The sequence below is a fragment of the Brienomyrus brachyistius genome, unplaced genomic scaffold (genome assembly GCF_023856365.1).
Source record: "Brienomyrus brachyistius isolate T26 unplaced genomic scaffold, BBRACH_0.4 scaffold33, whole genome shotgun sequence".
NCBI lineage: Eukaryota > Metazoa > Chordata > Actinopteri > Osteoglossiformes > Mormyridae > Brienomyrus > Brienomyrus brachyistius.
Window position 1 is genome coordinate 4,292,637 of NW_026042308.1, and position 27,364 is coordinate 4,320,000.

Sequence of the window (27,364 nt, forward strand, 5' to 3'; positions counted from 1 at the left end):
GTAGCAGCGCAAATATGTGTTTATTTTATGTACATTCGCAATGTTATGACAAGAAATCATTGTGCATTTTAGCCTTCATGCCGCAGACGAAGTACAAATTAGCCACATAAATGTTAAGATGCAGGGTAATTTCTTTTCATAACAGCGTGAATGCACATAAAATAAATGGTACGCATTTGCGCTGCTACAACAAGGAGTTGCCGCGAGTGTACAGGGAATGCGTACTTGCGCACCATGCAGTTATGTGATCCTGATCATATGTATAGTATATTGTACAATAAATGCTATGACATTTAAGTTGTATTGTTGGATCTTTTTTAATCATAATTTTCTTCGTTCATTCCTGCCGACAGTTGGGGCAGAGACTGTCATATGCTCTGGGTAACACTCACAGCCAGACGCGGCCTAACAGTAAAACATTTAGAAATGTGACAAAAGGTCTTCTGTTTGTCCATTTATTCCTACATAGAGTTTTAATCCCGTTTACATGAAAAGCTGTACTTTTTGTGTCCCTGACAATTCCAAATTTCTTTTTGCAGCAAACTGACAAACAGAATATGTCCAGGATACTGGAAAATACTTGAAAAACATGGTAAAGTGGATTTCAGCATTTTCTGTCATCACATTTGTATTAGAATTGTAACAAATGTCTTCGTTAGTACTATATTGTATTTCGCAGGATGTTCCTTGACAGATTGGTTCTGTGGACTGTGGTGTGTTCATGTTGATTGTTGTCACGTCACGGATCGGGGAAGCAGGAGCAGGAAGACGGAGAATCGGGAAACAAAGGATTTATTGGGGAAACCCGCTAGGAACACGGAACAATAGAAGTAGCGACTTAAATGACAGGACTGGGGAAACATATTTTGAAGCGGAGTTAAATACATAGGACTAATGAAAACAACTGGAAACAGCGAATGACATCGGGGTTCCTGTTAGGTTGAAGAAACTGTTATTAATCATTTTGTTATCACTCCTGTATGATCAGCAATGAATGTAAATATGTATATATATTATTTTGTTTTCCCTTAGCCTCATACTTTAGATTATATTAATAATAGCATTCCCACCTTAGCAAAACCAGAACTTTCTCTCACCTCCCTATTCTGCATGACTCTTGCGCCTCCCACTGACTATAAATAAAGGAGTCAAGGGGAACCACCCTTTGTAACACATTCTGCTGTAGTTTGCATTGCAGAGAGTGTGGGTACCCTTGCAAGTAAAACTGTAACCTGTGTGTGTCTCATAAATGTGGAGTTGGGGTGGAAACGCCGGGCGCTTTCCCCAACATAGAATTTGGTCCTTCGAGCCGGATCCGAGGAACCCCGAAGACGTCTCCAGTACGCCGAGAGAAGCGACACCGAAAACTGCCGGCAGTCACTCGAAGACGGGTGCAAGAAAGACCTGTGATGTGAATTCGTCATCAGGCCGGTGGTTAGAACTGCGCTCGACGTCTGGTGATGTCTGAAGGACCTCGGTGACGGAACAGAGAGCACACTATACAGGTGAGAGATATGGCACCTAAGTGAGTAGGTGGCCAAGTGAGACATACGGCACCTAAATAAGTAGGTGGCCAAGACATGCATGTGGTTGAGGTTAGCCGAAATTAACCGGGAGAGAAAGTAGGCGTTATTGGAAATATATATATTGATGTATGTGGATGTGTTTTTATAGGTTTTAGATTAACCTACACGATCCACCCTAAAAGCAACAACATACTGGTGACTGAAGGATCAAGGACGGGTTTCATCCCTGAAAACTAACACCGCTGCTCTAATAGTGAGCAGTAGAAGGCCGTGTTGGTGTCCTCCTGAGGTCTCATGCCAGGGACTTGCTTTTAGGATTTTTTATGTTTTGTAGTGTATTCAATAAAAGGTAACAATGGGAAAAAATCTGAGTAAACAAATCAAATTAGAGGGAGATGAGAAGTTTATGGAAGGATATAAACCAGGATCAGGACAAATAAGTAGTCAGAGATGGAGGAAAAAACATGGGTTTGAAGGAAAACTCCATACTCCAGACATATTAAAGTTACAGGGAAACTTAAAACTGGAGATGTTACAGACTACCAATAATAAAAAAGGCCAAGATAGAAAAAAGGAATACGTTTTCTCTGATGCATGGTTAGAACAGAGTAAACTAAGAGATAATAAGAGACAACAGAAAAAGGGAAATAAGGAGAAAAAACTGCAGGTGGCTTTAATCACACTAGACGAAGAAACGGCAGCAAGACCTTCTGCCCCTCCAGCTCCTCCACCGCCCCCACAAATTCCGGTGCCTACACCGGCGCTGGTTCCAGCCACAGATAGACAAGAAGCAAAGGGGGGGGGGGTGGAACCATCTCGCATGTTAACTCGAGGGTCTGATCCCTCTCTATATCCTGTAAAAGATTTGGCCACAGCTAAAGTACAATGGCATCCAAAAAATAACACAGAACAAGAGGAGGTAGAATGGCAGTGTCCCCTCGTAGAAGTGGCAAATCCAAATCGAGGCCCAAATAATGCAGGACCCGAAACTATGTTAGTATATAGACCCTGGACCGCTGAGGATAGAACAGCGGCTTTAAAAGAAATACCCCCGGTTGAAGAAGGGGTACCCGAGTTTTGGACTGCCATCCTAGAATTACAAAGTAGTTTTCATTTGAACGGCAGGGAAATGTACCGATGCCTAAGACAGTTGTTTACCCATAAATGGGGACGTGTAGCGGGAGACTTCACAGGACATGGTAATAATGATGAAGTCTTAGCACATGACTCGCAGGAACTCATACAAGCATTACGAGACTTGCGAAACAGGGTAGAGACAGCCTTCGTAAGACGTGCAGATTATGGGCGAATAGCGCAGTGCAAACAAAAAGATGGAGAGGAACCTGAGGATTTTATGGATAGGATGCGAGTGGTGTTCAGGGGAAATTCAGGAATTCCTCACGACGAGGAAGACGGAGGAGTGTATCAGCAACAATTAAAACGAGCTTTTGTCGCAGGCCTAAAGCCTGAATTGCGAAAATATCTCGACAAACATTGGGTACATCAGAATACTGGCTCAGTCCAACAAGCCTTAGAATATGCCCAACACGCACAGAAAGCGCAGAAACAGCAAAAGACAGATACAATATTCAGCGCCTCTGACGTGGTAGCGCTAGTGCAAACGAACCCTCGGGGACGCGGGGGATTCAGAGGTAGAGGAAGAGGAAGATTTAGAGGCTGAGGAAGATTTAGAAATAAACAAACAGGAGGGTTTTCACAGGAAACAGAGTGTTGGACATGCGGGAAACCTGGACACTTAAGCAGGGACTGCAGGTCAGGGAAGCGACCATTTAATCCAAACTCCACCGAAAATGACCAATGACCCTCCTCGGAGACCCCTGTTGCCGACACTATCCGAGGTGAAACAGAGGTCATTTTAAGGGAAGAAACGGAGGTTACCTTACAAGACCTCCTGGATGAGGAAATAGATTTGCAAGCAGTATGTCAGCTATTAGCAGAAAGGCAGTGGGGAACTTTGCCAAGTCGGAAATTAATCATAAATGGCAAAGTATACGAATGCCTGTGTGATACTGGAGCCTGTAGGACTGTCCTAACCTCCAGTCCTCCTGAAGTCACATACTCCTCATCTGTCATAAATATAAAAACAGCAGGAGGCCAAACAGACAGTCATCAGCTAACAAACCCAGTTGCAGTAAAAGATAAGGAAACTGGGATTGAATGTCAAGCACAAGTGTTAATAAGCCCTTCTTGCCCTGTCAATCTGTTAGGCCGTGACCTTATGGTACAGATGGGCATTAGTGTAGTTGCCACAAACTCTGGCATGAAAGCAATCATAAATGAGGAAGCCTATGTTGTGCAAGGAACCGGAGCACCACAATATTACTGGTCACTGGACCTAGGGGGAACTGCACAGACACGAGAATTGTTGCGAAAAACTAGAGAAAAGCAGTCCCCTAAACAAACCCAGTTCATGCCTGACGATGCCTTACACGTCACTATGTGGTACAAAGGCACCCCAGGACCAGATTATGCCTATGACAAAACGTTTCATGCCCTCCAAGACACTTGTATTACCTTACAACATTTGTATGTTAACTCCACTACTGGCTTTTCTGCTGCCTCAGTCATCTTATCTAATAAACAACAGGCTGTGTTCAGAGGGGAAACACCTCACGTATCTCTATCAAAATCACCTCAGATGCAGTGGAGGGATGTAGAGATGTTCTTACGAGATTCCATGCACAGTTACAATGACTACCAACCCGTACCTGGCTCCTGTTGGAGCTATGACAAAAAACACAATGTGTGGCGGTTCCCTTTGGGATGGAGAGTTCAAACCACTCTCACCACACACTTGCAGGACCCAACCTGACAAATTTTTTCTGTTCTGGAGGGGGGATCATGTCCAGATCTAGATCACCTCCCGGAAGGGTTGTGGTCGTCCTCCCCCACTGATGTAGGACTGGTAAAGGGGTTCCCACCATACAAAGTAATTGTGAAATCAGAACACCGCCCGGTAGTTAGACAATACCCGTTAAAACCTGAGGCAGAGAAAGGTATAGCCCCTGTAGTGCAGGATATGTTGGCATCAGGAATATTGCGAGAGGCTCCTGAGGCCACTTGCAATACTCCTATCTTCCCTGTCCAGAAGGGACATACAGGGAAATGGCGCATGGTGCAGGATTTAAGACCAGTTAATAACATAGTGCAACACGCAGCACCAGACGTGCCCAACCCACACTTATTGCTCAACTCATTAACCCCTGATAAAAGTTACTTCTCAGTAGTTGATCTCAGTAATGCATTTTTCTCAGTACCATTACACTCTGATTCTCAACATTTATTTGGTTTCACCTATAAGGGAAAAAAATACACATATACTAGACTCCCTCAAGGGTTTTCAGAAAGTCCACATGTATATACCATGGCCCTTAGATATTCTATGAGTACCTGTAAAATACCATCCCATAGTCAAGTGCTACTGTATGTAGATGATATATTAATTGCTTCAGATACAAAACAGCATTGTAAGGAAGCCACACTGTTGGTGTTACAGCATTTATATGATACAGGACATAAAGCATCAAAACAAAAATTACAATATTGCAGGGAGGAAGTTATATATCTTGGACATAAACTCTCCCAACAAGGTCGATCATTATTAGAAACTAGAAAACAGGCAATACAAGAGGCACCAAAGCCAAAGACTAAACAGCAAATGATGTCCTTCTTAGGACTTTGTAATTATTGCAGAGAATGGCTACCTGATTATGCTGCACTCGTTCAACCTCTGCAAACCTTAATTTATGGGAAAGACATGGCCTTAAAAGATAAAATTCAGTGGACAAAAGAAGGAGAATTGGCATTCACAAACTCAAAAATGATGCTACAAACAAATGTGATACTTGCCTTACCAGATTATCAACAACCATTTACCTTATGTGTTGATGCTAATCAAGGTTATATGAAAGCGGTATTAACACAGCCGTTCGGGACAAAGGAAAGACCACTAGCATTCTATTCTAAACGATTAGATGCAGTAGCAGCTGGTTTTCCACAATGTTTGCAAGCATGTGCAGCTGCTGCAGAAGCAGTAAAATTATCAGCAGAATTAGTGTTGTGTCACCCACTCACCCTGAAGGTGCCACATTCAGTTTCATTAGTTTTACTGCAGACGCCGCTTCCGTTCCTCACACATGCTAGACATCTGACCTTAGTCTCACTCCTGCTTTCACAGTCAAACATTACTATACAGCGATGTGGTCCTCTTAACCCTAGCACCCTTCTTCCGACAACGGAAGATGGAGAGCCACATTCGTGCAAAGCAGTTGTGGAAGAGCAAACAAAACCCAGAGCAGATATTTTACAGACCCCAATATCAGATTCAATGGTTGTTTATGTAGATGGATCAGCATCAAAAAATGATATGGGAAAAAATAAGGTCGGGTATGCTGTAGTTACGTCCACTGAAGTGTTAGAGGCCAATGCACTCCCACCTGCTTGTTCAGCACAAGCGGCTGAACTCTATGCTGTAATTAGGGCATGCGAGCTATTCAAAAATAAGTCACTTACTATATACACTGATAGTCAATATGTGTTTGGAGCTGTTCATCACCATGCAAGAGTGTGGAAAAATAGAGGTTTTAAAACATCGCAGGGAACGTCTCTAACTCACACAAACTTACTACTTAGATTATTAGATGTTGTACAATTACCGACTCGCCTTGCACTGTGCAAATGTAAAGCACACCAAACCGATTCTTCCACAATAGCTAAAGGAAACAACTTTGCAGATAAAACTGCCAAAGAAGCGGCCCTGAAACAGCCCACCTTATCAGTGGCAGACATTCTTTTCATAGATAGTGATGTGCTGTGTGATGCACAGATTCATGCTCCTAAAACAGAAATACAGAGTTGGATCAAGAGAGGAGCAATACAGCAAGGGAAAGTTTACTATATGAATGACAAGCCCATCCTACCAAAAAACTTATACAAAACAGCTGCCTTAGTGAGCCATGGAAATACTCATGTCTCAACAGGAGGGATGGTACATATTATCCAGCAATACTTTTATGCTATAAATTTTTCTGATTATGCAAAGCAATTTTGTAGCACATGCTTAATTTGCTGTAAACATAATGCACAGGGTAACATGAGACCAAAACGTGGCCAGTTCCCTGTAGCTGAGTACCCGTTTCAAGTTGTACATATGGATTTTATTGAATTATCTTGGTCACAAGGGAAGAAGTACTGTCTAGTCATTATAGACACCTTTTCTAAGTGGGTAGAAATATACCCTGTAAAGCACTGTGATGCAATGACTGTTGCAAAATGTTTGGTAGGCCATTATTTCCCTACTTATGGCATACCTCATATTATAAGATCAGACAATGGGACTCATTTTGTAAATCAGACCATGTCCCTTTGTTCACAAGCATTAGGTTTTACGCTTAAGAATCATTGTGCTTATCACCCTCAGAGTGCAGGCTTAGTGGAGAGAACTAACGGCACTATTAAAACAAGGCTCAGAAAAACAATGGAAGAGACAAAAAGGCCGTGGCCAGAATGTTTGTCTCTAGTAAAATTGTGGATGAGAATAACTCCCATTCCTGCAGGATTAACACCTTTTGAGATAGTGTACGGAAGGCCGTTTCCCCTAGCAACCGAAATGAGTGATATAGGGAAAGCGGACAGAGAAAATACATTGGCTAATTGGATGCGAAAGTTGCTATCATCACAACAAAAACATAGCCCCAGTAGTCTGCCAGTAAATTCTGTTTCTAACCAACAGGATAACTTGCAGCCAGGGGATTGGATCCTGGTCAAGGTCCTGTTGCGGAAGGAGTGGAGCACACCCCGGTGGGACGGTCCTTATCAAGTCCTCCTCACAACACCAACAGCTGTGAAAATAGCAGAACGACCTTCCTGGATACACAAAAGTCACTGTAAACCCATCAAGCCCTTATCAGAGGCCTCAGCGACAGAGTAGCAGTGGAAGTCCGCTACAAAGGCACAGTAACCAATAGGGTGCTGCTGTCTCAACCCGGTGAAGAAAACAACTGAACTGCACTCTATTAGGATGGCTCTGATAGGGTGGGGATGTGGTAAGGTGACTCTAGGGGTCATTCTTGTTGTTGGACTTGTATGGTTGTCCTTGCTCCCACTAGCTCCATTGCAACACCTACGGCGATGGACCCATGACGACTTCCATCTGCGCCCATTGCCTGCTGACCACTCACACCCGTTCATGAAGAACTACTGGTATCGATATGTACATGACACTGTAACAGCAAAAAATGTGACGAATTGCTATGTTTGTTCTGTGATGCCTACTCATAGTGAAGGACCCACTGTATATGGAAAACCCATGAATATGTCCCAGGCCAAATGTGCTGCATCTTTTGCAGGTATAGGGTACCAAAGTATTGTTTCACTTATATTTTCCGTAGATGGAGACTATTTTAATATCACCACTAATGGGTCAGGTAATATTACCATAAAAACTGTTGTGCAAGATGCCACAGGAATATACCCAGATGACCCTGGGTTCCAAAACGGCACATGTCTCCAAGACTTTTGGGTGGATTTCACCGTAACTAAAACCAATGTATCATTCCCCTTTTCTGTCCTAATATATCAAGACCCAACCACATATAATCATTCAGTCTGCTACAAACAGAATAATGGTACTAGGTGGATCGGAGGCAATACCACGAATTGTGACACGACCTTCGTTAGCAGCATGTACGGCTCTCCTGTCTCGCTCTTTGGGCCCAGTAATGGAACTTATTGGGTGGACGGAGTGGCTTGGTTATGCGGACCTCATGCATACTTTGTCCTACCACCGAACTGGTTTGGAGTGTGCGCTCCTATTTTTGTTTCAGATCACACCTTCCTGATAGCACAGGGAAGTAAGGTTTCCATCAGAAGCAGGAGGAAGCGTTCGATATCAATACAACCCCATGACAGTTTGTGGGGAACAGACGTACCCCCTGAACATAAACTGTGGGGAACAGGCAGTAAAGTTGTGCTGTCCCTATTCCCCTGGGCAGGAGTCGGAAAGCTCATGCTGCGAGTAGAAACTCTAAATTATAGACTAGGTCTTTTCATAAATAGTTCGATACTAATTGATCAACAACAAAACGAACAATTGGACATAACCAGACAGATGGTTATCCAGAACCGTATGGCATTAGACCTACTGACAGCTGCACAAGGAGGAGTATGTGTCCTCCTGAATCAAACGTGCTGCACTTACATTCCTGACAACGTGCACTCACCTAATATGACAATTGCCCTCGACCGCCTCCGTGACTTACAAAAAGTGATGACCATGGACAGTCAACCGCAGTCCTCCTGGCTGGACTGGTATGTTACAGGAACATGGTGGTCCATACTGATGAAAATGTGCCTACCTTTTGTTTTGTTTTTTATTTTGTTTTTCTGTTGTTTTATAACTGTTATACCATGTTTGAAAATGTTTATTAATCAAGCTCTTAATGCTGCTTTTCAGACACACAGTACAATGTTTCTCTCCCTTACTCAGAATATGGAGACAGAGCCTGTTTCCAGCGATAGCGATGAAGAAGACATGTAATTCATAATGACGGCTGAGCCGAAAGCACCCGTGCAGGGCTCGGACCTGAAGTAACGGAATTAGATGTTTTTCTATGATAAACAGGAGGAACGACTCCTGATGGTTTTCTGTACTCCACAGTTAGGATGATGATGATGTGATCTAAATGACAGTTGTACTGGAAATGCTTTTGCAACTTGTACAATACTGATGTTTTTGATCATACTGTCATGATAAACAGGAGGGACTGTTAGGTTGAAGAAACTGTTATTAATCATTTTGTTATCACTCCTGTATGATCAGCAATGAATGTAAATATGTATATATATTATTTTGTTTTCCCCTAGCCTCATACTTTAGATTATATTAATAATAGCATTCCCACCTTAGCAAAACCAGAACTTTCTCTCACCTCCCTATTCTGCATGACTCTTGCGCCTCCCACTGACTATAAATAAAGGAGTCAAGGGGAACCACCCTTTGTAACACATTCTGCTGTAGTTTGCATTGCAGAGAGTGTGGGTACCCTTGCAAGTAAAACTGTAACCTGTGTGTGTCTCATAAATGTGGAGTTGGGGTGGAAACGCCGGGCGCTTTCCCCAACAGTTCCACACGAGGTTAACGAGGGGGCGTGGCACACGGGAGGAGCGGACAAGCGGCGCATGACAATTGTAAGACAGACCACCTTGAATTGTTGGACTTGTGATACAGAGAATGTATTGAAGTTTTCCCCCCTCCCCTCCCTTTTATCAGTATGCACTCTGCATGGCCTTGGTGTGTCTTGAGTATTACAAAATGCACCATGAACTGTCTATATTATATTTTTATTTTAAGTCATAATATGTGAATTTGATCTGTTGTTTTTCAGTGAGTTGGAGGGATTTGACAAAAACATCCTTTTAGAAATGCGTGAGGAAGTAAGTTCTTTTCTTTTTGACAAGTAGTGTATCTGTCAGGTTTGTGACACAACAGAGAAATTAAATATTTTATTTCACTCCTCAGGGTCAAGACTCTGGTCTCCAGCTCACCGCTCTCTCTTACATTTCCATGGCCATTTTGTCCGATAGTATTATTGGATTTTTCTATGCTATATATATATATTTTTTATGTTTAGTTATTCTGTGCTCCATAATTATAAATAATAGTTTATTTTCTTTGTGACGTGTCTGTGCTTAATAGTATTAAATAAGAGTTAAAACAACGGCAGTTTCCTCAGTATTGTATTTCATGAACTGATACTTCCCCAACAAAACCCATGTTTGCGTTCAAGCCTCTGTCATGGTTTGTGCATAATATTTGCAACAACCATTATGAAATTTTTGCAGAATATGTACTACAAGCCTCTCCAGTTGCAGCCACACCCATATCCAAATTCACATATAAGGTATATTTGTATATTTGTGTTTCCAAGGTACCAGCATTCCTACAGAACCATGTTACATAATATATCCAAATTATAGGGAATTTCAGTGTGAGCCCTGATGCATTATGCATACTGCTTTCAAATCTGTGATCAAAGCACTGACTTCAAAAAACACGTAGACCATTACGTCTCTAAAAGGTGAAAACACTGCATGTCAAGCGCCCCCTACTGGCTAGCTGCAGTACCATTATTAGCACCACGCATTCCCATGTGTTTCAGTGGTAAGAGGCGATTTTCCACATCACTTTCATGTCTTTCCAACCACATAATGACAAACCATTTCTTCTCAATGTATTATTAGTTATGTAATTAATGTAATCTAAAAATGAACGTCACTAATACTTTTATTACAATTAATTTGCATATTTTGAAAATCTATACTTTTCTTCAAGACAATAGTGCAGCTTCTATCCCAAGCACAATCCACATTATTACTTAAAAGCTTATTGACCCCCTGATTCTGGTATCAGTTACTTTTCAGTATTTTCAAGTAAACATTATCTGTGCTGTATTTGTATGATGAAACCAATCCTTGAGTCCAATATAAAATAACTGAAATAAACACACAGTCATTCAAACTTCTGCATTTTTTTATTTTGTTTTGTCTTTCAATAAAAGCTGAAAAGGCTAAAAAGTAAATGCTGGTGTTATCAAAAACTATGTCATATAACTATATTTGAGATTTATTATAGCCAAACACATCTCGGAGCTCCGAGGAACCTCCTTCTCCTTACATTTGGGGAAGATGGTGGCGCAGGAGGTAGTGCTATCGTTTAGCAACCAGAGAGTTGCAGGTTCGAGCCCTGGTTTCTCGTGACCCCATCAAAGTGTCCTTGAGCAAGACACTGAACCCTAAATTGCTCCCGGCATGCAGGTTGGCGCCTTGCATGGCAGCCTCCGCCACCGGTGTGTGGATGGGTGAATGTGAGGCATGAATTGTAAAGCACTTTCAGTTCTCATGAAAGTAGAAAAGCACATTTATCATGTGTGTTTTGGATTTGGATTGTATTAGTGTGTAGTCAATCGCTCATGTACATGCTCAATCGCAGTAACATTTTCACAGGAATTTGGGAGGTTGAAGTGCTAATTCTATGGGGGTGTATTCAGTGGGAAAGGTGTGTATGTAGGGCATGTCCCCCCCCCCCCCCACTTCGTGGTATTAGATATTCTGTTTCCCCCCCTGTGTGTTAAGTACTGGGTTTGCTCTTGCGTGTTTAATAAAAGATTGTACTACACTGCTTGTCCTGGCATATTGCCTGTGGTTTGAGGGGAGGTTAATCTGTGTGTGTGACCGTGAGTGATGCGACATGTGTGCTACAGTATACATCCAGTATGTAACTGTATAAAGTAAAACTCACTGTATAATATAAAATGCAAATGGATACTGTAATATGAAGCATTGCAGTAAGAGGACAATATTACAGTACAGGGCACATTGTTGGATTACATACCTGTTGGCTCTATGAAATGTTTGAATGGTTGAGGACATGGTTGTTCTCCCATCATTCGGCCAACCAGCCTCAGCCATTGTAAGGCCATGATTGAGGACCTAAATATATATATATACAGTACTGTGCAAAAGTCTTAGGCAGGCAAAGAAGGCAGGCACCTCATACAGCTAGTCAGTCTCTCACTGACTTTTTAAACCAATATATTTAATTATTTAATTGAGCTGTTGGTGAAATTTAACAAAATCGTGGAATGGCTGAGGTGCCCCTGAGGAGAAGTTTGGGAACTGAAGTTGTGTTCATCTAGCCATCCAACTAGATATCAGTAACTTTTTAGAAAACAGAAGAAATTATTACTAGTTTTTATTGTGTTACTCTTAATTTGCACACATTCTAATGTTAAATTGTATTTTTTTGTTCTAAGCCAAAGTACACTTGCTACCCAGATAAACAGCTTTAAACATTTCCTTGGACTGCCTAAGACTTTTGCACAGTACTGTACTGTATATGGTAATGCTAAATTGATAACTCCTATCAGTGTTGTGTTTATGGGAAATATGCAAAATTTGCTGATGCAGTCTTCTCAGTTGCCCCATTATCCGCCTTACTTACTGTTGCTATGCCTGCTATGTGATCACTCTGCGTGCCTTAATTATATTATGGGGTTTTATTATTAATTTATTCATAATCATTGTTATTTTTTCAACCTCTGTGTGGCCATAATATTTTGGGTTTTATAGTTACAGTCATGTGGATTAATCTATTTTCTCTGTGTTTTACCATGAAGAACAAGGTGTGACAGGGGATGATTTTGTGGACATTGGGGAGCAAGATGTTTACCTTTTGTTCCCCAAAAACTTCAGACTGGGGAAATCCCTAATTTCCATTTTAAAACTAAAGGCAAGTAAACTGTCTGTTTGTTAGCAAGCTCTGTGTTTTTTGTGGTTTCACAGACATACTGCTGTCAAGTCATGCTTACTGAATATATCATATTTAGTTTCATGATCTTTCCCTCAATCAGTCTGGAGTGGAAGCAGAAGACTTCCTAAAAAATAAGCAGGGAAATCAGCGGCAACACCTGAACAAAAGAGATTCAGTGTAAGTATCACACAGTCCTGGAAATAGAAACTAAAGTGGACAGAGCTGTTAGAACACAGACAGTGCAGGTGGAAGTAGAATCAGCAGAATAAGTGGTTATCACATCAGAAATGCTGCTACCATTCATTCTGCTCATTCTATGTCCACTTGCACTCCTCTCTATTCTAACGTTTTTGGTGCAAAACTGATATCTTTCTTTTCTCTACACGTCTCCACCAGGCTGCTGTAAGATCATCCCAGGGTGCATCAAAAATGTGGACCACTGCCTGCAAGGGAGCGGAAATTGACTGGAACCCTGTCATAAGCAAAAGCTGTACCTCATAAAATTGTTTAAAATCAATATTTCTAATCAAATAGTTTAATTTCTCTATTTTACCTTTTTACCACATAAAGAACAATTAGGGCTTAAAATTTCAATTCACAAGGTAAAACACCAAATAAAGTGTTTTAACAGAATATTTCATGTAATTTCAAGGTCACAGCAGAGTTGCCCTGCAGCCTCGTCGGCAAAGAGCAGGAAATTCTGAAAAAAGCCTTAAAAATGCTCCGAAACAGGAGGGAGGACCTCCGAAGGTCAGGAAAGGTAATACATACTGTACATAGGGATCCCGCAAGCAAGTTAAAATTATTCAAGCCCCCTGCAGTCAAATTAAATCATGAATGTAATGTCCGGAATACAGACCTAGTCAGCCAAGGCTGAATAATGTTCCTGTTCATGTTCTGCTTCACTTTCCTGGCTTCTCATGTCGTGGCAAAACTTCATTTCTACTGATTCCATTGTCTAGAAGAGAGAAGGACTTCAGCTTCACTCCAACGGTATGTAGCTTTTCTGTATTTATACCTTATCATTGTGTAATATATATAGTCATACATTTCATAATTTAGCTTCTAAAATATTGTGCAATCACCAGCCCAATTGATTTTTTTGCCATCTTAATCCTCTCAGGATCAGTACAGTATATGTGCAAACATATTTTATGTGTTTACAGACGTGTAAGACTAATGAAAAAAGGTGGGAGAACAGTGGCCCTTGGAGGTAAAATGTGTTTTTACATTTTCCCTGTCCTGCTGCATGATTCACTGTACTGCAGTGTCAGGTTTCCCATTGCTCAGCACACCTAATTTGGCTAAAGAACTTGATGATGTTACGATGATCAGTGTGTTGGCCAGTGAAACTGACAATGTGCTGAATTTTGGGAAATTTTGAAATGTATTATAAACACAGTATATTAATCTGCACAATGTAGCAAAACAGTCTGAAACGTAACTGAGATACATGTGAAGCGAATAACATTGATTATTTGGTTACAGTGGCATCTGGCTGTGGGGGGGTTATATTAGGCAGCAGGTGGATGCTTTGTCCTTGAAGCTGATGTGTTGGAAGCAGAAAGAATGTGCAAGTGTGAGGATGGGAGTGACTTTGATATGGGCCATTTGGTGATGGCTAGAGAGCTGGATCATAACCCCCAGCTCTTGTGAGATGGTCCTGCAGTGGTCAGCAGGTTCATGGTGGGGCCCAGGCTCACCTTTGCCGCCAAAATAGCCATGACTCATCAGGGCGTGGATTCCTCTAGACCTCTGAAGGTTTGCTGTACTATCTGACATGTAATGAGCCTCCGTCACCCGTTCATGTATTTCCCTACAGTTTTGGAGATGCTGTGACCGAATCATCAAGCCATCACAACTTGGCCCTTGTCACTCAAATCTTTAGGCTTGTCCACTTTTCTGCATCCCAGTATATCCTACACATTGTTTATTTGCTGCCTAATAGGTCCCACCTACTAGCAGGTGCCACTATTACCAGGTAATCAATATTATTCACCTGTTAGTGGGCGCAGTGTTTGACAAATACAGTTTAAAATATCAGTCATTTAACCTAATTCTGAAATATTAAATGTGGACTGGAAATAATGGAAGCTATTGCTTGTGTGGAGTGAACTGAACTTAATTTTGAACAATGTTTCAAATGGCTACATACCTGAAATGTTTGTGGTTTCTTGTAGAAAGAACAGAAGCACTTGAGGTTTGCCTCCAGGACATCACACCTCCTATTAAGCACCGTTACAAAGTAATTTCCTTGAAATATCATCAAAATATTTTTTTTCTGGACAGCTCTAAGACTGGGTTTCCGTGGGACATTATTAGGATTAGAAGTAATTAAACCAATTTGGTCTTACATAGCATTAAAAATGGTTTAATTGACAAACAACGCCTTAAATGGCTTTAAAAAGCATGACGTTTTATTGTCATGTACATTAAACATTTAATATACAAACAGGACCAGTTGGCTAAATTCTCCAACCTGTGATTGGCTGGTTTGTGATGCTTGTGGATATCACTGTGCTCTCAGAATGGAGCAGTGTTGTGCAAGTTCACACTTTTCATGATCTAGTTCAAAGTTCAGTTCATACATGCTCAAAGTGAACTGTTCACATTCATAGCTCACAATTTAAATTTTTGAACTAGTTCAAAGTTCAGTTCATTTTATTTTTAGGTGCAATATATAGTCTAAATCAAAATTTATTTTGTTTTAACATACATCTATAACCAACCTACATTCTTGCATATATGGACATGTATAGACAAAGGACACAAAATATGATTCTTATTTATGGTTTATTTATCTCTTGCCCCAATACTAGACAAGGGAAGGAAAAGAAAAGTACTGTAAACACATATCGGCATCATATCCATCTCAAATGAAAACTAGACAGAACAGAATATTTATTATTCAGCAAAATATCTCTTTAGTTTTATTTAAAAAAAAAAAAAAAAACTCTCACGCTTCTTGAAGGTGTGTGGCACCATCTCACTGAACTATTAAAAATAAAAACTTTCACATACAGAAGCCATTGTTGTAGTAAGTAATGAACACTCCACAGACCATGCCTACGGCTTCAGTCCAAACTGTTTTTTGTTCACGTTTAACAGCAGTTGCTTTTCAAAGTTGGCATCTCCCAATCGGTTTCTCCTGGGCCTAAATATCTGGCCACCAGTATTGAAGAGTCTCTCCACTGGAGCACTTGATGGGATTGCTGTGTTATATTTGATGAAGAGCTTCTTCAGTTTGGGCAGCAGCATGTATTCAGTAAACTCGTCAGTGGTTGGGGCGTCCAGATAGATGTCCACCTCAGACTTATTGACAGCTGATGGGCTTTGCTTGAACTTAAAAAAGGATGAAGCACTCGTTTTCCCCTCAAGGTCATCAGGGGGTTAAAATAAAGGTTTGGATGAGGGGGCGGCATGCCGTCAGACCTGGTGTAGCTGTAGGCTTTGAACTCTCATCCAACAGACCATCCAAATCATTTTTCAATTGCACAATGGTAGGAGCCAGGTAGCCGAGGAATGTGTTTTTTTCCCCCTGAAGGATGTTCAGAGCACATGCCAAGGGACCCATCACACTCACAAACTTGTTGATGAAGTCTATTTCCTCTGGAGTGAATCGACGAAGCCCAAACTCATCACAGATGGTGTGCAGAAGGAGTCTGTCATACTCAGGAGTGGCATCCAATGGCACTGTTAGATTGCTGGTCTGGGGAGTCAAGGTGGCTATGTGAGCCAGGCGCTGCATTGAGAGGAACATAGAATTCCAACGTGTGTCGTTCGGAGTGACAAAGCCAATCTTTAGCTTTTACTCAACAAAATCTGAGGCTTTCGCACTCCTTTTCACCCTATTCCACAGAGCAGATGCCTTGGAAAATACAGGCCTCGCTAATTTGTTGTACAGCCTATCCGTTACATTCTTTGCATCTGTGGCAACAAGATTTAAAGTATGGGCCATGCACCTTCTATGAGGTGGGAGGCAGGGATCCTCTAACTCTGACAGAGGTGCAGGCTCAAGACCATCGTCCTCATCATCGGAGCTCTCAGCAGTAGATCCTGTGTCACTGCCTTCAGTCACCTCATCAGCTGCTCTAATAACAACACTGTCTCCAAAACAGCTGAATGCTTTGACGAAATTGGAAGCATTGTCAGTCACTGTGCACACAATTTTGTTTTGAATTTTAAATTCCTTGTACACATCCGTCAGCACTTTAGCCAGGACATCATATGTGTGTGACCCTCTGACACGACGACATGCAAGGGCTGCTGATCTCCTGAGTGACACATCATTTTTATCAAGCCAATGAATTGTGATGCCCATAAATCCTTTGTTGACAGCTGACCAGCAGTCAGCTGTTGTGCATACAAAGTCAAGCTCAGCAAGTTCAGCTTTTAAATTACTGATAACCTCAATTAATTCCTTATTCATTAGTCCCTGCACCTGTCTTCTTGAGGGCACATGTCTGCCTGGTTGCAAACCAGTTACTAGTTTTATGAAGGAGGGTTTTTCAACCTTACTCAGTGGCTGTAAATCTCCAACAATGTAGTCTATTATTAATCTGTCTACCTGTTGCTGGGAGATTATACCCCTGAAGGCAGCAGGCAGTGTGACTTGAGTCGTTTGGGGACTTTGGCTGGGGGTTTTGCCCTTCCCTCTATGACCTTGAAGGGCTTGCATATATGCTTTCACGCTGGACGAATGCTTCAACTCAACGTGTCTTTTCAAATTGGAAAATGAGGTCATTGATGTTCTAACTTGTTTTTTCAGCGCAGGTGGACAAAGCTTGCACAGAAAGGTTAGGTTTTTACCGTCAGAGTCTCTGTGAAACAGTGTGTAAAATGCCCGTAAATTGTCAAAGTTACAGCCAGCATCATCCGTGTTTTCTGTGCCAGCTCCACTGGTGGTTGAGCTTTCCTCCTCTGCGCTTGCCATGGTTACTGCTGCAGCAGTTCGCTTCGCGCTCATGCGTTGCCAAGGCTGTGCCCTTTGAGAAGTGTGTGTGTGCATTATGGGAAACGTAGTGTGAAGCTAAAGACATTAGATTCGACTGTCCTTGGCTTTACACTACGTTACCCAAGATGCACTGCACACAAGCACTGAGCGAGAGTCAGGCTGAGCATTTTATTTTTTGAGCGGAGGAGCCCTTCGCTAGTGCTTGAGTGACAACACAACATGCTGTTTAAATGTGTGAGCCGACCTTGTCACTCGACTCATCAGGTGAAAATAAATCCCGATGTTTAATTGCATTCCAACAGTGAACGACGTCTACGCCGTTCATCACACATAAAATTCACGTTCAAGTTCTTGATTTACTAATAAGTTGCGTTCAGTTCAAAGTTCACTGAAATATGAACGTGTTCAATGAACGCGTTCTTTTGAACTCGTTCATGCACAATACTGGCTGGTTGTCACTTGATACCTTTTCAGAACCTGCCTGTGTTTCCACCAGTTTAGAAAATGAACATAGGTGACAGTGACAGTAAAGGTTCATATTGTCACGTTCAAAGCCGGACGGAACGGCGATCGTGCGAGGCGAACGGGCAGGAAGCAGGCGGACAGGCGGAAGTCGGGGTAAACCAGGGATTTAATAAATAAACAGGGAGCAGGAGACATGAAACGCCAACTAACATCAATGACAGACAAAGGACTCAGGTAAGACACGGACTGAAATACACAGGACTGATTGAAAATAATCGGACACAGCTGGGTACAATCATGAAAGAACACGTGGGTAATCAGGGGGCGTAGCACACACGAGGAGCGGACGGGCCGGGCATCACACATATGTATTCCGTTTTGTTGGATTTATTCTTTTCTGTTCCAGAATAAGTTTTATAAGCTGCCAACTGTCCTTTTAACAGTCGCACTATTAAAGATGCCAATAACTGAACTTTGCAATCTGCCTCATGATCTCTTCGCCACTCTAGTGCCATAATATTTTATTTATCAGACCTGTGGCATGGTTTTCATTTACAATGCAAAGTTACTCCGATAATAAGCTGGCTAGTTGTTTTACTGCTGGCACCGGAAATATTAGACAAAACTATATTGGTGATTGACTGAATTATCCAGGTATGCGGATGGTTTGGACACGATGGCCCCTCCCACTTGCACTGATGTTATGAGAACTATTTTTTTTTTGTGGTGGCCTATAGCCTTGTGCCTTTGACCGAATCACAGCCATGATATACCGGAGTATCTTCTTATACATTATGTTATTGCTTAATTATACTGCACTCATAAAGCATTATAAACACAGTTATAAATATTTATAAAAAAGCATAACACATTATATCCACCATTATAACGCTTTATGAATGCTTTATGACACACTCAACTATAAGGCACTATAGATACCTTCATAATGCAATACAAAGCATCCTTAATGCTTATACCGATCATTATAATGCATTATGAAGGTATTTATAGTGCACTAAAGAGAGCTTCATACATCATTCATTATGCATAATAAGCATGCCTATAATGTGTTATGCCTTTTGATAAATATTTAAAGCCATGATTATAATGCATAACAATGGATTATTATTTGTTGTGATTTTTTTTTTAATTACTAACAACATGGCCTTAAGTGTTCCAGAGATTTTATAGTGTTCCGTAATCTGGGCAAATGGAAGCATGTAGATGTTGAACAAAGAGGCTCAGTGAGGATTATAATTCTAATTGGTGATCAGTGTTGACACACCACAGCACACAGTGTACAACACCGAAATGTGTCCTCTGCTTTTAACCCATATGTGACATCGTGACATAGCAAGGGGCAGCTAATTCAGCACCCTGAGAGCAGTGTTTTGCTTAGGGTCCCTCAGCGGTGCCTTGCTGGTCGGGGATTCAATCCAACAACCATTAAGCCACCACTGCCCACTGCCAATAACGGACCCTTGAGGAACTCCACATGTAATTTCTGTTCATTCAGATTCATAATTACCCTTCTGACAGAAAGTAGTGCCTGACTTGTAAAAATAATTCAAACCCATTAAATAAGGCGGCTGCTCCACCTCCTTCCCTAAGTGCTCTAGTCTCACTGATAAAGGGCAGGTAGGAGTAGCTGGTTTGATCAGGGCTGCTGCATAGTTTTCATGTGACCCCATTTCAGTTTAACGCATAAAAATCAAGGTTTATCCTGATAATACAATCAGTCATTAATAAAGATTTTCCAACCAAAGGCTTGATATTCAGTAAAGATCAGTTTAATGTATTAAACACGGTGACACACAACTGGAGTCAGATGAGAGCGAGAGTAGCTGTGGGCTTTGATGCACTTTGTTCCCCCTGAAGTCCTTCCTTCACGTTTGCTCTTTATGTGCATTCGCTGACTGTACTTTTTTCAGATTCTTTAATATTGTCCTAAGACGGCACCTGCAGTCTTACCCAAACTGGCTGTGACACTGAACATCTCCTAAGTCTGGGCTTTAGGGCCATGACTTCACACGACACGACTACACTTGCGTGCGTAGTTTACATCTATCTGGAGGATTGAAGGTCATGTCCACCAGGGGGCAGTGCGAGAAAACCATCTTGGTCGGTTCCTTCGTTTCCAGTCTCACTTGTTAGTATGAGGTTGTGGCATTAAATGTAGAAGGAGGAGGGAGTCAAGATGGCACTCTGAAGAACACGCTTTGATTAGAGCTGCAAGCCGACTTGTTTTGTTTACCATGTACTGTGAACTATATGCAGATTTACTACTGTCTGGATTTATCATCCAGTGACGGCAATAACTATACATAGTCATGATGACAGGCTCTGAAAAAAGAAAAAATGATGGAAGAGATTAAACAAGAGATTTTCCAACCAAATGTGTTGGACCTTTTCAAATCAGTCACAGACTGATTTTTGGCTTATTTCTAATGAATTAGGAAATATTTAAACAAACATTATAGCTTCACCATTTTCTGACCACCGAGCCATTGACATCCATATATCCATATTGTCATCGTCTATCCATCTATCCATCCATTTTCCAAACCGCTTGGGTCGCGGGGGGTCCGGAGCCTATCCCAGAAGTGATGGGCACGAGGCAGGGAACAACCCAGGATGGGGGGCCAGCCCATCGCAGGGCACACTCACACACCATTCACTCACACATGCACACCTATGGGCAATTTAGCAACTCTAATTAGCCTCAGCATGTCTTTGGACTGTGGGGGCAAACTGGAGTACCCGGAGGAAACCCCACGACGACATGGGGAGAACATGCAATCTTTGTCATCGTCTACTGGATATAAAATATCTTCAAACGGGATATTAAACAGTTCAATCTTGAGAAATAAAGTAGCTATTTTAAATATAGAATAATTAACTGACTTACACTGGAACAGACCCAATACAGAAAAAAGTATTGCAATAATAACATGATGTAGCAAAATTTGTCAGAAGGTTTAGTAGTGACTTGGCTCGAATCGGAAGAGATGAAGAAAAGAAAATTATAAATGAGATTTACTGCTTTAACCTGCAAACCAGTCAATCGTCTTACTGATACAGAAAATAATGTAGGAGGTGACTTACAGAATAAATTGTATGATTATATATAAACATAAGGCAGAAGGAGCCTTTGTTAGATTGTGGCAAAAATGGCTTGAACAAGGTGAGCAGAACTCAGCCTATTTCTTTAGGCTGGAAAGTCAGCAAGTCAGGAACAACTGCATTATGCGGGTGAAGATTTATGGAAATACTGCAGATGACATCAAGAAAATAGCCAAATTCTGTTCTTTAATAATTTGTATGTCAGGAGTCTTGATCCAAAATTTTTGATTTCTTCTCAAACATCACGGGAATAACTGATGTGGATCGTGAACTTTGTGACGTCCCATTTGGTTTAACTGAGATGTGTGCAGCAATAAATTGCTTAAAAAAAAAAAAAAAAATTCAAATTAAAAAAATTGCTTTTTTCATCATTGCTGGAGATTTCAATCAGGCAAATCTGAAGCCAGTTTTCCCCAAATTCTTCCAATATATGAACATCCCAGCTAGAGGGAGAATCTGTCTGGACAATGTTCACACAAACGTTTGTGAGGCCTACAAGCCCCCCCCCCCCCCCCCCCCACCTCGGCTACTCAGACCATGTCACTGTGATCATGGTTCCTGTGTATAAATCCCTGCTGAAGCACAACAAACCAGTCAGTCAGAGTGTGGCCAGCTGGTGCCGTCTCAGCTCTCCAAGGCTGCTTTGGATCTACTGACTGGGACATTTTTAAGGAGGCTGCTATAAATGGTGACGCCATCAACCTGGAGGAGTATATAAACTCTGTGATCGATGACCACGAGAGCCGACCAAAGGCCCTGGATGATGAGGGAAGTGCTCACATAGCTAAGAATCAGAAATGCAGCTTTCAGATCTAAAGACAAGGCTGCCCTCAGGACGCCCACAGACAACCTGTCCCGAGCTATGAGGATAGCCAATCAGGCACATGCACAGACGATCAATGTACACTTTAAATGCACCAAAGACACACGCCGTATATGGCAGGGAATTCAGCCAATCACGATCTACGAGCCCATCCTACACATCAATGGCGGTGATGTCTCCCTTCCAGATGAGCTAAACAACTGTTTTGTACAGAATAAGCCGACACCCCCCCCCACCCCCCAAGTGAGAAGCTGCTTTGTCTGACCACAGCTGATGTGAGAAGTACTCTATCCAGAGTCAACCCACGCAAGGCAGCAGGAGCTGACAACATACTTGGCTGAGTGCTGAGAGAATGCACTGACCACATGGCTGGGGTCCTCACAGAATGCACCTCTTTAAGCCAGTGGTCTGTCCCAGCATGCTTCAAATTAACCGCCATCATCCCAGTGCTGTAGAAGCCATCAGTGACAGGCCTGAATGACTACTGCCCAGTAGCACTCATGTCAATCATCATGAAGTGCTTGGAAAGGCTGGTCATGGCAGTAATACATAAAGACTAATCTTCCCACCTCTCTAGACCCTCTCTGATCTGCATACCGGTCCAACAGGTCTACTGAGGACACCGTAGCCTCTGCCCGTCACCTTTCCCTGACACATCTGGGTAAGAGAGTCACAGATGTCAGGATGTTATTCATAGACTTCAGCTCTACCTTCAACATGTCCCTCAAAAACTGAGGGGGTTAAGCTTGAACACCACTCTCTGCAGCTGGATCTTGGATTTCCTGACAGAGACGCCCCAGTCAGTATGTATGGGCTGCAACACGTCAAACACCATCATCATCAAGTTTGTGGATGATACAACTGTGGTGGGACTGATAAATAGAGAAGATGAATCAGCATACAGAGAAGAGGTGGAAAGTCTGTCCACAAGGTGCAGAGACTACAATCTATCTGTCAACGCTGACAAGGCAAAAGAGATGATTGTGGACTTCAGAAGGACACGTCCTGCCCACACCCCACTCAGCATCAACGGTACTGCTGTGGAGATTGTAAGGAGAACCAAGTTCCTCGGTGTGGACATAACTGAGGAATTTACATGGACAAATAACACCAGCTCCTTATTCAAGAAAGCCCAGCAAAGACTAAACTTCCTGAGGTGGCTGAAATAAGCAAACCTTCCCCTCCCATCCTCACCATGTTCTATAGAGGCACCATCAGCAGTGTTCTGACTAACTGCAGTACCATCTGTTATGGCAGCTGCAACAAATCTGACCACAAGTGCCTGCAGAGAGTAGTGAAGACAGCAGAGAACATTATGGGATGCCTCTCCCTTCCCTACAAGCCGCTTTTTGCAAACACAGTGTCCGCAAGGCCTGCAGCATTGTGCAGGACCCATCACATCCCTCACATGGTCATTCCACACTCCAGCCACCTGAGAGAAGATACTGCAGCATCAGAGCCGGGTCTGCCAGGCTGCGTGGCAGTTTTTACCCCCAGGCTGTCAGGCTCCTCAACACCATGCTGCCTCCCAGGATCCCTCACTCTGCCTCCTCACTGCCTCAACCCCCCCGTAACCCACAACTAAAGGCCACAGACTGACCCTTAAGCACTGCACTGCACTTAACACTTTGTCACTCTGACATGGGGGCAATAATAAGAATCCCCATTATTCTCTGTCTGCCCCATTATTCTGCTTCTATTCCTATTTTCAGCTGTTAGAAATGTTAGACGTGTTACTGCTGTTACTACTATTATCATACACTGTTTACACTGTGAACTCAGGCTGTTACAGCGTACATGATGGTGAATTCAGGTCTAACTGACTGCAGAAATACATCATATATTTAATATAGTTCTAACAATATTGCACATTGTCCAGTATTGCACATTACTGTATATTGCATAATCTACTCCTCTTCCTCAGTTGCACTGTCCTGTAAGTCCTTTGCACATTGTCTTGTCTTGTTCTCTATATTGGACTAAGTTTATGCTTACACTGTGGGCCCTGAGCTTCGCCATTTCATCTCTCTCTATACTTATATATGGTGGAGATGACAATAAAGTTCAATTTGACTTTGATCTCGGGGGTTTGTTCACGGTGCAGCAATTTGGAAAAAGAGGGAACTGAGCTGGAAGGTGAAGCTTTTAATTTACCAGTTGATCTACGTTCCTACCCTCACTTATGGTTATGAGCTCTGGGTGATGACCGAATAAATGAGATTGTGAATACTGTATAAGCAGCAGAAATGAGTTTCCTCAGCAGGGTGTCTGGGCTCAGCCTTAGAGAGGGTGAGGAGCTCAGACATCCGGGCTCAAAGTAGAGTCGCTGCTTCTCCGCATTGAAAGGAGTCAGTTGATAGTTCTAGGATACCTCTTGGACGGCGCCCTGGGGAGGTGTTTCAAGGCATGTCCAACCAGGAGGAGGCCTGGGGGCAGACCCAGAGATTATATATTATATATAACCTGAGAGATTATATATAATATATACTACATTATATACCAGCCTAGATGCATCTACGTTGGGAGCGTCGCATTGGCGCGCTGCTGGAGAGAGGTGTGTGTCCAAAGTGGATTAAAAGACGTTCATATAGTGATCTAAAGACAAACTCACTTTTATTAATAGCTGTTGTAAAATCAATATTAAACTCACTATTTTATTTGTGTCCATTGCTTGGTCAAAATATCAGGCAGATCATTGTGAGCAGCAATAAGTAATAAACATAACAATCTCAAATAATGATAGACATTAATTAGCTTTGCACATTAGTTAATTTTGCACATTGCTTACTGAGCAAAATTAGCACAATACGATCATTAATAGCATAATCAGTTTACTGAATGTGTCTGGCAGGCTGTGGAGTGGACTCTCTATAAAACAAAACAGGTGTTTAGTACCAAATTAGGACCCAATATACTCATTTTTAATTCTTAATTAAAAATTAAGGATGGCATGGTGGTGCAGTGGTTAGCACTGTTGCCTCACACCGCTGGGACCCGGGTTCGAGTCTCCGCCTGGGTTACATGTGTGTGGAGTTTGCATGTTCTCCCCATGTCGTCGTGGGGTTTCCTCTGGGTACTCTGGTTTCCCCCCCAGTCCAAAGACATGCTGAGGCTAATTGGAGTTACTAAATTGCCCATTCAGTAGGTGTGCATGAGTGAGTGACTGGTGTGTGAGTGTGCCCTGCGATGGGCTGGCCCCCCATCCTGGGTTGTTCCCTGCCTCGTGCCCATTGCTTCCGGGATAGGCTCCGGACCCACCGTGACCCAGTAGGATAAGTGGTTTGGAAAATGGATGGATGGATATTAGATAAGTGGCAGAAAAAATCGATGGATGGATGGAACTGTATGAAAAATAATGCTGCTTATGAAAGTAGGTAAGTTAGAATTTCATTGTACCTTGTACGCATGACACTGCTTTCTTAGAAACTTATACTGCCATTAAATTTTGAAGACGCTGTACAAAGAAGGACACAATAGTGTTCGGAATATTTTTTTCTTGTCTGTGAAAATATACAGCTCTTCTGGACACTCATTCTTAAAAAAATCAGATGCTACTTTAATACTATCTGTACCGTTAGTAAAGACAATGTTCCGTGACAAAACGTGACCATACTGCCACGCCAATTTCTGGTGGCACTGCACGTCGCGCATGCGTCTTGTTATCCTCATGTAAGTGCGCAGACGAAGCCGGAATCAACACAGAAAACGTGGCGGCCAGACTGGTACATCTCCGCGCACGTATAAGCGGACGTGTTTGTATAGACTTTTATGATGCATTTTACTCCTCCGCGGACGACCGCCTGCCGCACTCCAAATTTGTCTTTAAACGCCAACATAGATGATTTTGATGAGGATTGGGGTAGTTTGCAAACCCTACAGCCAATTTTCAAGGTAATAGAACTGTTGCATACATTTAAATGCGTATGCATATGTGTGCAGACTTGTCCCAAATTGAAAATCTCACGCCAGCCAGTTGATCAAAGTTGGCAGCCCCGTGAACTGCCGCTCTGAATTTGTAAAACGTAGGGAAACATACACAGACCTCGCGGTTGTGGTACGTGTGCAGGGAATATCAGAATTACTACTAATACTTAAATAGGACACGTGCGCATGTGTAAAGTACACAGCTTGACCAGAGAAATATGAACGTTTCCATGTACGCATACGCGGTGTAATACGCGAGTGCTGCGCTTTGCGGAGAACCAGCCTAGATGCGTCCGCTTTGGGAGCGTCGCGTCGGCGCGCTGCTGGAGAGAGGTGTGTGTCCAAAGTGGATTAAAAGTTCATATTGTGACCTAAAGACAAACTCACTTTTAGTGGTAATCTTTGTTGTGTAATTTTATGGTTAATATGTTTGATGAATGCTGTTTGTAATTTTATTTACCTGTAATTAAGCCTATTAGTTTAACACCCGCGTCATTTCGGCGCGTCTTCCCGCCGGCGTCGCGCGGGCGACCAACATTTCCTGAGGTAATTCACATATTTGACTTTTTATATTTTATGTATCGTACAGAATAATAGAGCGCAGGCTAAAGTGCAGTTCGGCCCCAGCGAGTCTCTCAGCGCGGCGTGTCTCAGCGCAGGGGGCAGCCGGAGCGCCGCAGACTCGGGCGGCTACATGAGTATATTGGGAATAAAATGTGTGTATTGGAGCGAGTTCTGTGTTAGTGAGTGTGTGAGGTGTGACAGTGATAATGATGGAGATGCTGGGCTTCGTCATGGGATTAATGGCTCTTCCTCCTGCCTACAGGCTCCTGCCAGCTGACGCTGGACCCCAACACAGCAAACAGATTCCTGTCTCTGTCAGGGGGGGACAGGAAGGTGACAGGGGGGGCAGAGCAGCCATATCCTGATCATCCAGAGAGATTTGACTGCTGCCCCCAAGTTCTGTGCAGAGAGAGTCTGACTGGTCGCTGTTACTGGGAGGCTGAGTGGGATGGAGATGCAGCCTGGATAGGAGTGACTTATAAAGGGATCAGGAGGGAAGGAGGGAGGGACTGTGGGCTTGGAGACAATGACAAGTCATGGTGTCTGTGGTGTGATACTGACAGTTACTCTGTCTGGCACAATGATAAACAGACTCTCATACCCATAGAGCCCTCAGGCCCCCGCAGAGTAGGAGTGTATCTGGACTGGGGGGCTGG

The 27,364-nt window shown here is 42.5% G+C and overlaps 1 protein-coding gene and 1 long non-coding RNA gene across 2 annotated transcripts in view; one reads left to right on the forward strand and one right to left on the reverse strand.

The window, feature by feature from the left end:
- The window catches only part of LOC125721428 (G-protein coupled receptor family C group 5 member B-like), a 196,856-nt gene that overhangs the window by 105,834 nt on the left and 63,658 nt on the right, over positions 1–27,364 (reverse strand). The window lies entirely within an intron of this gene.
- On the forward strand, positions 13,525–14,049 carry LOC125721456 (uncharacterized). Its single transcript, XR_007385757.1, has 3 exons — positions 13,525–13,615; positions 13,818–13,848; positions 14,022–14,049. It is a non-coding gene; the product is annotated as an uncharacterized LOC125721456 (long non-coding RNA).